Below are 12,187 nucleotides of genomic sequence, written 5' to 3'. Positions count from 1 at the left end.
CATTCTCTTTAGTTTTAGTTTCTAATTCTTTTACTATATTTTAAACTAGATCAAGACAAAATCTCCTCTCCACATTTGAAAATAACTTCCTAGTTAATATTTGTGTTTTCACAGTTTACTTAATTGTATATTAAGGTCAGTATGATTATGTGTTTTTAGCTGTGTAACAAAACACCCACAAAACTAGTAGTTTAAACCAAAAATTTTCCAATTACTTTTCATATTTATGTGGTTGACAAGGTTCTGCTGGTCAGCTCTGCCTTGGACCCTCATGGGTGCATCCGATGGCTGCCAGCACTGGAGTCCTCTGAAGCCTTGCCGAGGTTGTACATCTGAGGTGGTTCATTCGTACTGTGGTAGTTGATGCTGCCTGGCAGGTGGGGGCTCAGCCAAGGCTGTTGACCAGAGTGTCCACACACAGCCTCTCCTTGAAGCCTGCGTTTCTCACAGCCTAGTGGCTGAGTTTTGAGAAGTATCCCAAGAATAAGTGTCCAAGAAGCCTAGCAGGCAACTGTAAGGTCATTCATGACTTGGCCTTGGAAGTCTCAGAATGTTATTCTGGAAGGTTCTATTGGCCAAGCAAGTCACTAAGGTGAATCCAGTTTTAGAGGGAGGGGACTACAGACGCTTATAAATACTGGGAGGCATAGTTCATTGGGAAGACATCTTTGGAAACTAGCTATCATAATTACAGATGTTCTATGTATAATCTGTTCTCATTATTTTCCCTTTATTCTTTTTTCCTTCTTCTCACATCAGTCTCAGCTCTCTTTTTCTGTGTAACTCAGATTAACAATCTCATATATATCCCTCCATGTTTCTACCTGTTCTGGATCATAGCATTATGTAATAGTTACACATTCAATATTTTAAAATAATTTTGTTTAAATTACACATCTACACTTAAATTTTTATTGAATATTTCATGGAGATTCCTCCGAACCATTTCTAATTTTAATAGATGCATAGTCTATGGTATATGTGTGTTCTACTTTATGAGCAATTTATAAGTAAATTTCCATTTTGGCCATTAAGAATGATTTAATAAACATCCTAGTTAATATATTATTTCATATTTCCTTTTTTTTAAATTAAATTTGTTATTGACTTAAAAGATTTTATTGGTTTTTGGTCTGCAATATTATGATTTGATATATTGTGAAATGATTACACTAATAATTTAACATCCATCACCATATTATTTTTCTTGTGATGAGAACTTTTAAGACCTTCTGTCTTAGCAAATTTCAAATATATAATATTGTTAACTATAGTCACTATGCTGTATCACATTCCCAAAACTTACCTTAAAACTATAAGTTTGTTCCTTTTGATCACTGTCACCCATTTTGTCCACTCCCCATTTCCTACCTATGGCAACTATCAATCTGTTCTGTATCTGAGTTTGGTTTTACTTTAGGTTCCACACAGCTTAGTACTCTCAAGGTCCACTCATGTTGTCACAAATGAGAGACTTTTTTTTTCTTCTTGATGGCTAAATAATATTCCATTATGTATACACACCACATTTTCTTCACCCATCATGGACATTCCAAATCTTAGCTATTGTAAATAATGCTGCAATGAACATGGGGACATGTATCTTTTTAAATTAGTTTTTGTCTTCTTTGGATAAATGCCTAGAAGTGCAATTGCTGGATCATATGGAGTCCTATTTTTAATTTTTTGAAAAACATCCATATTGTTTTTTGTAGTGGCCACGCCGATTTACAACCCCGTCAACAATGCACAAGAGTTCCTTTTTCTCCATATTCTCACCAATACCTGTTATTTCCTATCTTCTTGATGATAGCTGTTCCAACAGATGTGAGGAGTTACTGTGGTTTTGATTTGTATTTCCCTGATGGTCAGTGATGTTGAGCACCTTTTCATGTGCCTGTTGACAACTTATATGTACACTTTGGGAAAATGTCTATACAAATCCTCTGCTCATTTCTTAATCTGACTTTGTTATTGATTTATATGAATTCTTTATATATTTTGTAGAGATATAGTTGACAAATATTTTTTTTTCCCATCCTGTAGGTCGTATTTTCATTCCATTGATGGTTTTCTTTGCTGTGCAAAAACCTTTCAGTTTGATGCAACTCCATGTATGTGTGTGTGTGTTTTCATTTTGTTGTCTTTGCTTTTGGTGTCAAATTTAAAAAGAACCATTGTCAAGACAGGATGTCAAGGACCTAACTGCTCATGTTTTCTACTAGGGGTTTTTTGGTTTCAGATTTTTGTGTATGGAGTAAGACAGGAGTCCAGTTTCATTATTTTACATTTGGCTGTCTAGTTTTCCCAATACCATTATTGAAGAAACTGTCCTTTCTCCATCATATATTCTTGGGTCCTTTGTCCCAAATTAATTTAACACATACATGTGGGTTAATTTCTGGGTTCTCTGTTCTGTTCCATTGATCTATGTGTATGTTTTCATGCCAGTAAAATGCTATTTTAATTAGTGCAGCTTTCTAAGAAAGTGTAAGCCTCCAGCTTTGCTGTTCTCAAAATTGCTTTATTTGGGGTCTTTTGTGGTTGCAAAAAAAATCTAGGGTTTTTTGGTTCTATTTCTGTGGAAAATGTCATTGGAATTTTGATAGGGATTGCTCTGCATCTGTAGATTACCTTGAGTAGTATGGACATCTTAACAATATTAATTGTTCTAAACCGTAAGCATGGAATTTATTTCACGTGTGTCTTCAATTTCTTTCATCAGTGTCTCAATCTTTGCAGTGAGCAGATCTTACACCTCCTTGATTAAATTCGTTCCTTGGCATTTTATTCCTTTTATGCAATCTTAAATGGGATTGTTTCCTTGATTTTTCTTAGTTTATTAGTGTATAGAAACACAACTGAGTTTTGTATATTGATTATTGCATGCTTATGTTTTACAGAATTTATTTGTTATTTCCAATAGTTTTGTTGGATTCTTTAGGGTTGTCTATGTATAATGTCGTGTCTAGTGCAAATAGAGGCAGCTTTACTTTTCCTTTCTGATTTGGATGCCTTTTATTTTATTTCCTTTTCTTGCTTAATTGTTCTGGCTAGATATTCCGGTATTATCTTGAATAAAATGGTGAGAATGGACATATGTTTTTTTTCCCCATGATCTTTGAAGAAAAGCTTTAGTTTTGCATCATTGCATATGATGTTAGCTGTTGGCTTACATATGGCCTTTATTATATTGAGGTATGTTCCTTCTATACCCACTTCATTAAAGGTCTTTATCATGAAGGGACCTTGAGAGCTGTCAAATGCCATTTCTATTAAGATGGTTATATGATTTTATCCTTTATTTTGTTAATGTGGTACATCACCTTGTTTGATTTGTGTATGTTGACTCATTCTTGCATCTTTGGGATAAATCTCACTTGATCATGAAGAATGATCTTTTAAATCTATTTTTGAATTTGACTAATTTTTTGTCGAGGATATTTTCCTCTAGGTTCATCAGGGATTTTGGCCTGTATTTATTTATTTTGAGTGTCGATGTCTAGTATGGTATCAGGGTAATGCTCATCTCATAAAATGAGTTTGGAAGTATTCTCTCTTCTAATTTTCACAAAAATTTTAGCAAGATTAGTATTCTTTTATAAATATTTGGTAGAATCGACAAGTGAAGCTATCTGCTACTAGACTTGTGTTTGTTGGAAGGGTTTGATTACATATTCAATTTCTTTACTAATAATCTGTTTACATATTTCCTTATTCAATTTGGTATGCTGTATGTTTCTAGGAGTTTATCCAGTTTTTCTCAGTTGTCCAATTTGTTGGTGTATAACTTCATGGTAGTGTCTTGAGATCCTTTGTTGTATCAGTTAACATCTCATTAATTTCTAATTTTATTCATCTGTTGTGAATCTAGCTAAAGATTTGTTTATTGTTTTAAAAAATCTAGTTTTAATGATCTTTTTTCTATTTTTAGTCTCCATTTCACTTATTTCTATACCGATCTTTATTTCTTTACTTTTATTAACTTTGGCTTCATTTGTTTTTCTTTTTTTGTTCCATGAGGTGCAAAGTTAGGTTGTTTGAGCTCCCCCTGTGTTTAGTATAAGCATTTGTCATGATGAACTTCCCTCTTAAAACTCAGAAGTTTTAGTATGTTGTGCTTTTGTCTCGAGATTTTTTTGATTTCTTTGATTCGTTGGTTTTTTCAGTAGCATTTTGTTTATCTCCACAAATTTGCAAATTTTCTAATTTTCCTCTGGTAAAATAGATGCATAATATTCTGTGGCAGGGATATGCTGTGCTTTCTTTCCATTTTTTTCATTAAGAATGATTTAATAAACATCATAGTTAATATATTATTTAATAACTCCCTTTTAAGAGAGAAATCCCTAGAAATTTGTGAAGGGCATCTATGTATCCATCTTTGTATATCTCTCTCTATAACCATCTACTTATTTATAACATGTTATTGGAGTGCTTTTCAAGAAGGCTCAGATACTTTTTATTTTGACCAAAAGAATAGGTATGCATCTTTGGTCCCATTTGTTTATTAGCAGTAATAGGTTTTGTGTGTGTGTTGTTTTTAAGTTTTGGCATCCTGATGAATATAAAATATTTCACTGTCATTTTAATTTGCATTTATCTGAATACCATATTTGCTCCCACACAATGGTAGATACAAGTGATATCCGGAAGGAACAGTTTAGCAGACAGCAAATTCACAGCAGTGGACATCCTGCTCCGGGAAGTAAATGCGTGGATGAAGTAACTCCCTTTTCTTCCCTCCTCTCCTTCTGTTTCGCCACCTCTTCCTCTTTATTCTTTCCTGCCCTTTTTCTGCTTTATACATTCTCACTGCCATTTCTTTTATTTCTGTCTCGTTATAAGGAATTTGTCATATAGCTATGTTCATATAAGAATATAGTTACAAAGATTTTCATTGTGGAAGGTTTTGGGAAAAAAGGAACAACTCATGAAAAACACCATTCCAACAAAAAATGTCAACCCTTTGCTCGTTTGAGTAATTACTGCCCTAGCTAACCATTTTTGCCATCGGGAGTTGCCATTTCATACCTTTCTGGTGATGAGATATAGGCAGAAAAGTGTTAAAGAAGCTTTGGGAAAATTTTTCAGTTTTCTGATGAAAGGGGCAGGTAATTATGATGCGTCCTTCCTTTGAATGTGGACAGATGTGATGGTGATGTGGGGGAGACATTTTGTAATGGTGGTTGGGGGGGGGCGGCTGGTGAAAGCTAAACTAATCTTACACACCAGCACCAACACCATGGGGCTACTGAGTCAAAGCTGTCAAATGTTCATACAGATTCTGTAATAGAAAAAAAATTTTTTTTGTTTGAAATACTATATTCCAGAGTTCTAGTTTGCTGCTAAAGACATTCCCAACTGATAATCTGTCCACTAATGAGGGCTCATTACCTATAATGCACTCATACAATGAAATATAATTATGCAATAGATAAAAGATAAAATTACTGTCTATAATAAAAGTAATTCAACATATCAAGTGAATTAAATTGTGAATTTAAAAAAAGATGTTTGTATATCATGGGAACTCTTGAAGAATTAAAAAGAAATAGATAATTGTGGTTAGTTCTTGAGGGATGGAATATAGGGGCCAGGGGGATCATTTTATTATTTTAAATATTTTGTTATAAAAGGGTACATAATGAGAAAGCACAAAATGGCCTATAAAAACGTTTAATGTTTTATTTTCTGGGACACATTAATGTAAAAAAAATGATTTTTAAAAGTCTAGAAATCTTTTTTTATCTAGCAAATTTTTATGTTCTACTCAACCAGGCAACGTGAATACAAAGTAAAAGCACTGAGCCAGGAGTTATCTATCTAAATTTTCTAACTTAATTAAAATATATTCATTTTTAAAGTAATAACCTTAAAACTTCAGCTACATCTTGTATTTTTTTATTTTCTTAAGTATTCTCCAGTTACTTAGGGGACTTTCCCATACATGGATTAGATTGGTCATGGGGAAGAAAACCCTTGGCGATGAGTTTTGTAAGCTTAATCAGTCAATATAGGAAAAGTTTAAATGTTGAAAATTTCTCAAATATTTATAATAGACTATATTCTTTGTTTAGATTTTTCTGTGGTTATACATATTACATAATTTTATAAAACAGATTATTATGAAAGAAGCCTATATTTCATTCTCTTGAAAGAAAAACATTTTTCCAAATAATTTAGAATGTATTTTTTTTAAAGTACAACTTTACTGTGCCTCGACAACTGTGTACATTTAAGATCTGCCTTTTGCCATTTTAGTCTCCATTTCTGCAGGCCAATACCACCGTTTTATAGTAGAATGTGGAATTGTGGCCTTCAACACATTAACTAGTTAACGTTTAATTTTATAAATTCCAGATTTCTGTAATAGTGAAAAAGAACTGTTATTCTGATTGCTTTAGTCTCACTTTCCCACGAATCTCGTAAATGTGAATGTTATATCTGTGCTACTCACTCCAATAGTTTGGCTTTATTTTTAAAGCCATATATTAAAACATCCTAAATAATTTCATAGAAAATTACATATTTTAATGTATTGATACTGGAAAAAGTAAAGGACATTATAAATCACTTACCGTGTAAACCATTAGGAAAAATGGGGACTATTTTTCAAGTCAGATCAAATATTGATAATGTTATCACCTAAAATATGGCCTAGCTAGTAAATTAAGGACTTTATAAATCAATGACTTAAGCATATGCTATAGATTTGATCAATAGAAAATGATTTGTATGTATTTGAATTTAATTTAGTGTTCTATAGTTGTACTGGCATGAAAAACAACATCACAATAAGTTATGATTTCCTGTAAACAATTATATACTGATTTGACACATTACTTATTGAAACAATAATTCTTGAACTAGTCTAAATAGTAGTTAATGTCTGATACATTTTTAAAAACTTAATTGTTTTTGATCTTCAATATTAATTTGGGGGTAACTGTAACTTGCTATAAATTTTAAATTTAATTGACATTGATATTATGGAATTAAGAAAGTTTATAATATTGTTAAAACACTGTGAATTGGACTGCCAAAAACTTAAAAGTTCAAACAGATACTAATATTATTAAAATCTTGCTCATTTTTATAAGGCTTAGATTAATATATGTTCAATTTACATATTATACATTAAATGTGTGCATATATTTAATACATGAATATTAATATAATTAGGATGACAAAATTTAAATAAAAGTCCAGAAAATTACCAATGAAATTTTCAGGTTTTATCTGCACCTCCAGTAGTCCTATACTCTACTACTATTTAACAGATAATTTACTTTTAAGCTTCCTAAGGCCAAAGCAGCAAAAAGGAAACAGTCATGCTAATCTGTTGATAATGTATATATTCCATAGGAGTCCCTTAATTTTTCATATGAATTTTAGGATCAGCTTTTCAATATTGCAAAAAAATAAGTGTCAGCTGTAATTTTGATAAGCACTGTGTTGAATCTGCAAATCGACTTGAGTGTTGCTATCTTAATATGGTCTTCTGATGCACGAACGTGGATATTTTCCATTTGCTTATATTTTTAATTTCTTAACACTATTGTTGAGTTTTCAGAATCCAAGCTTTACATTTTAAGTTTATTCATATTTTATTCTCATTGATGCCTTTTGAAATGGGATTTTTAAATTTCATTTTTAGATATTTCATTGCTGGTTGATTTTTCTCTATTGATCTTATATACTGACTTATTGAACTCATTGATTCTAGTAGTAGTTTCTTTTTAAGTGATTTCTTAATTCTATGTATAAAATCATGGTATATAAAAATAGAAATAATTTTACTTCTTTCCAATTTGAGTGTCTTATTTCTTTTCCCTGTTTAATAGCCCTGGTATAATCATTGCACTTTTAATAGGAATATGTAACTGTTACACAGTCATTCCTATTTGTCTCATGAATTTTTTTTGTTTAAAACTGGTATTTTAGATAGTCCAGTTGAGTGTTGAACAATGGTAGGGTTAGGGGCACTGACCCCCACATAGTAAAATTTCTATATATAATAGAGTTGGCTCTTGGCATCCTCAGATTCCCAACTTCAGATCAAAAATACAAGTTGACCCTTGAGCAACAGGGGTTTAAACTGCATGGGTCCATTCATATGTAGATTTTTTTAAAAATTAAGAAAACCATGTTATTCAAGTGTCAAGTGCATATTGTAGCAAGTCTGGATGCTGATTCTCCTGCAGTGCTGGCACTTGTGTGTTTTCCGGGTTGGCTGGGCTATTTCAGTAAAGTCTATTTCCCCTGCAGTATAATATCTGATATTCTTCATCAAATACAGCACGTAGCCTTAGACATGACAACCGTGGATGACAGTGGTTTGAGGAGTGTGCTCTTTGTCACTTTCCCTGATCTCTGTTAAGCTGTTCATGACCATGGGTATCATACTCAGCAGTTTAACCCCTTAATTATACTACGTTATGTTATAGCATAATTACCAGCTTATTGCTCTATTATTTTCTATAATATGGCACACATTTCTTCATAGTCTGATCTAATTAATGTGGCCCATTCTCAAGGGCATGTGCATTCTAGGTTTGAACAAATTAGTGAATGTCTTGATAATACAATTTTTTTCTCATTGTTGAAGAAAATAGCTATAGATAAAGTAGGGAGATAAAGAAAACCTATAATGCTGGTTGGAATTAGAAATATCAAGATGTACTTAGTTTCAAAATAGATAACAGGTAAATAAAAACAGATATGTGTAGATACATACTCAATGCCTCTTTGAACATTCTTTCTAAAGCTAATCGTTTTTAAAAAGCCCAATAGTCAGTAAACAACTACAAATAACAGGAAAATTATAAAAACCATGGTATAATTTCTAAAATTGCAAATATAAAACAATTTTTCCTCATGCATAAGATTGTTGAACTATATTTAATTTTACTTTAATAACATATCAACTTTCATCTTATTGAATGATGATTTTAAAGTTTTAACATGAAGATATTTACAACTACTGTTAAGTATTATAAATTTTTTTGTAATAGGTATTTCTTATAAAATATTCACAGTTCTAAAGATTTGCTTGTGTGATTTTAATATAATTGTAATTTAGTATAATATTTTAAAGGTCATTATTTCTTTCTAACTCAAAGAATTAATTCCTCGTAAGATACAATTTTTCAAACTTATATGGAGAATGGTTTTATTTTCTTGATACTTCTCAAAAATAAGGCTGCTTGTCATTTTGTAAAAAATAGAAAATGTTTTCAAGGAAAAAAACATTCTAAAGGCTTAGAAAGTGTTAAGTACTTTCCTGTACTGAATAGCTAACAAATTAGGAACTTTCTACATAATTGAATTGATATGAATAGTTGGTTAAATATAATGTATACATCTAAGAAAGCTAAGATACATGCTACAGATCTACTTTTTTTTATCCTCACTTCTGTTTTTTACCACTATTCTTTAATTTTAAAAATCTTTCCTCAGAATGAGAGTTAAAATAGATAGAAATCCCCTAGCTCATTCATTAATTAATTTGAGCTCTTTCAAAGATTTGTTAAATGACCATAAAATATCATCCTCAGTGTTACAAACCTGCTTTCCCCTAAAGCCATATGTGGTTGGATCACTAGTTAACTCAAAATTACAAAGGCATAGATGAATTGTACAAGTGCTTGTGTTTATTAATTTATTTATTTAGGCAAGGCAACCCTTGGTTGACCTCACAGCTTGTAAAGACCTTGTCAGCCTACAATCCCTTATTTTTTATTTTTTATGCCTACAGCACCTGATCTTCCTAGGTGGTCTCCCATCCAAGTACTAACTAGGCCCGACCCTGCTTAGCTTTCGAGATCCAACGGGATCTGGCTTGTTCAGGGTGGCATGGCCGTAGACTAATTTTTAAAGTCAAGAATATGTTCAAATAATGACATGCGCTAATTTCTACTCAGTAGATTGCCGTTGGGGAATGTGTTGTGAACAAATAGGGAACTTCAGAGAAATCGTGCCATTAGAAAGCATATAGTGATTGATAAAAATGTTTAAAATTATGAATGTTAGTCAGACTTACTTGGGTTAAATTCATCTCTCAAACTTTGGAGACTCAAGATCAAGGGTGAATTTCTTAACCTCTTTAATTTTTACTGTCCTCATCTGAAATATTTAACCTTACAGAATTACTGTAAATCAGATAAATCAGATAAAATACTTAGCATACAAAGAAATGCCTTTATTCAGCAAATATTTATTGAATGCCAGTTTGAAATATGTTTTTTTTTTTAGATCTAAGGATACAGAGGAGTAAAATAGACAATTTTTGTTCTCATTAAAAACTTTACCACAGACATAGCATAATTTTGCAAGTGAGTACAGTGTAACCTTCAAGAAACAGATAATTCCAATATGATTTAACATATTCTAGGCCATAGAAGCTTAATTCTTGAAGCTTATGAAAGTATAAGAAAAAAATTAGATATAAGTTTAACTTATTTCTATAAATAATTTTAAAGAAACATAAAATAGAAGAGAGAACTCAAAATTGTAGATTCTATTTTATTACCAACATTTACCTGAAGTTCTAAAGTAAATTTTACCATCTGATATAGATTTAGTTTAGAATTCCAATAATATTTTATACCCAAATCTAGAACATAAAAGTTTTTCATCAGCAAAATACTTAAAACATTGTTTCCTATCATTGTCATGTTAGTAAGAATCATAATTTATAAGTATGGAAACTTTTCTATGCTTTTTATGTATTTCAATGCATTTAATAATCCAACTATGTAAGATACTAGTATTACCTTGGTTTAAAGATGTATAGAGATAGTAAATCATTTCCTCAAAACCACACAAAGTGTCAGATTCAAGTTTTAGAAACAGGCAATATGCCCCTATAGACTGAATTTTCTAGCCTCTTACATTTGGAAATATTTAAAGCAGCAACATCAAAACACACACTGATAACTGTCCTTAAAGAACAACCTGAAACTTAATTTCAAAAGACTCTTTTCTTTAGGTAAATACTGTGAACTTGAGATTTAATCTAGCTCTTACTGGATATCACATATTAATTTTATGTATATTCTAAAAACAAACAACTAATTATAATAATGCTACCATCTCTATAAATTAAAACATCCTTTGGAATATACAACCTCAAGGTATGTTTCTTTTAGTACTCAGCATTATCAAGCTATCTTGGCATTATAATCATTAGATATCAATAAAAAGATACCCAAATTTGTAATACTTTCATTTATCCCCCCTTATGAAAAGCCTTGACATAAGATTGAAAATTATCAACTCTGTTGAGAGTACTGTGACATATTTTCAGTGGCATTAGGAAAAAAAATATCCATTTAAGAAATATTTGATGTATATATTGACATAATGGTATCATGTAGGAGAAATGAGTATATATAAATATGATAATAGATTATAGATGTAAAATTCTTAAAATATCACTTAAGGGCTGTACCCCTTAAGTCAATAAGGTAAGATAGACACAAATGAAAAATACGAATTTATAAAAATGTCTATGAGTGGGTCAAAAATGTTATCAACTGCTACAACAAGACTAGAGCAAAGAGATATTTGAATGAAGATGAAATAAAGTTGAAGTTTTCTGTAGTACTTAACTTGAGATTTTATGTTAATGCTAGGGGAGAATTTGTAAATAATTATGTTTATGCTGTGGAACACATTTTTAAAAAATTTCTTAGAAGCAAATAAAAGCACAACACTTGTCACAGAATAAAAGGGTAGAATGTTGTGCTCAAGAATAACATTCTCATACTGAGACATCTGAGCAGATTTCTAAGCCGTATGTCATATTAGGAAAAGGGGAAGCATGTTTTAATGTGATATTAGGGGTCTGAATGCAGGAGGTATACTTTTCTGTCGAGTATGGGGTTAGAAGTATTCTATTTCAGGGATGTTGAACTGATCTGAATGCCTAAAGCTTCTAAGTTGCTAAGATTAATTGGTGTATCTGGCAATTAACAGTGTACTACAAGTGCAGAGACATTTTTCTACAGCTGAGAGACCGAGACTCATTTTCAATATTGTAAAAGTTAGCATAGACAAATTTATTCTTTATATAATTTCTGAATTCTATAAGAGAAATTACATCATTATGTTTTCCTGAAATCACAGATAATGTAAGGTAAATGATTTTGGGCCTGATTAAAAATTGATTAAGTAAGCAACA

At 31.3% G+C, this 12,187-nt stretch overlaps 1 pseudogene; it reads right to left on the bottom strand.

The window, feature by feature from the left end:
• Window positions 1-9,751: 9,751 nt before the first annotated feature.
• On the bottom strand, window positions 9,752-9,870 carry LOC118612519 (annotated as a pseudogene).
• Window positions 9,871-12,187: the final 2,317 nt, after the last annotated feature.

Source organism: Rousettus aegyptiacus, unplaced genomic scaffold (assembly GCF_014176215.1).
Source record: "Rousettus aegyptiacus isolate mRouAeg1 unplaced genomic scaffold, mRouAeg1.p scaffold_m13_p_16, whole genome shotgun sequence".
In the NCBI taxonomy this organism is placed as follows: Eukaryota; Metazoa; Chordata; class Mammalia; order Chiroptera; family Pteropodidae; genus Rousettus; species Rousettus aegyptiacus.
Note: the sequence above shows the minus strand (reverse complement) of the source record. Positions and strands in the feature narration are given on the sequence as shown.